A 707-nucleotide genomic window follows, 5' to 3' on the forward strand; every position below is an offset into this window, starting at 1 on the left:
ATCTTGTTCTGAGCTAATATGGCATTCAGAGTATCAATCTCAAGAACTCCTTTCTTCTGATTTGTCCCATTGTTCACAGGATTCCTTTCAGAAGTGTACATGAATTGGTTATTTGCAACCATTTCAATTAGCTCTTGAGCTTCTGCAGGCGTCTTCTTCAAATGAAGAGATCCTCCAGCAGAGCTATCCAAAGACATCTTGGATAGTTCAGAGAGACCATCATAGAAAATACCTATGATGCTCCATTCAGAAAGCATATCAGAGGGACACTTTCTGATCAATTGTTTGTATCTTTCCCAAGCTTCATAGAGGGATTCTCCTTCCTTCTGTCTGAAGGTTTGGACTTCCACTCTAAGCTTACTCAATTTTTGAGGTGGAAAGAACTTTGCCAAGAAGGCATTGACTAGCTTTTCCCAAGAGTTCAGGCTTTCTTTAGGTTGTGAGTCCAACCATGTCCTAGCTCTGTCTCTTACAGCAAAAGGGAATAGCATTAGTCTGTAGACCTCAGGGTCAACCCCATTGGTCTTGACAGTGTCACAGATTTGCAAGAATTCAGCTAAAAACTGATGAGGATCTTCCAATGGAAGTCTATGGAACTTGCAATTTTGTTGCATTAGAGAAACTAATTGAGCTTTAAGCTCAAAGTTGTTTGCTCCAATGGCAGGGATAGAGATGCTTCTCCCATAGAAGTCGGGAGTAGGTGCAGT

At 41.3% G+C, this 707-nt stretch overlaps 1 non-coding gene across 1 annotated transcript; it reads left to right on the top strand.

Annotated features, from left to right (window-relative positions):
* Positions 1 to 251: 251 nt before the first annotated feature.
* LOC130978094 (small nucleolar RNA R71) lies at positions 252 to 359 on the top strand. The gene has a single exon (XR_009085757.1). It is a non-coding gene; the product is annotated as a small nucleolar RNA R71 (small nucleolar RNA).
* Positions 360 to 707: the final 348 nt, after the last annotated feature.

This window comes from Arachis stenosperma, chromosome 4 (genome assembly GCF_014773155.1).
Source record: "Arachis stenosperma cultivar V10309 chromosome 4, arast.V10309.gnm1.PFL2, whole genome shotgun sequence".
NCBI lineage: Eukaryota > Viridiplantae > Streptophyta > Magnoliopsida > Fabales > Fabaceae > Arachis > Arachis stenosperma.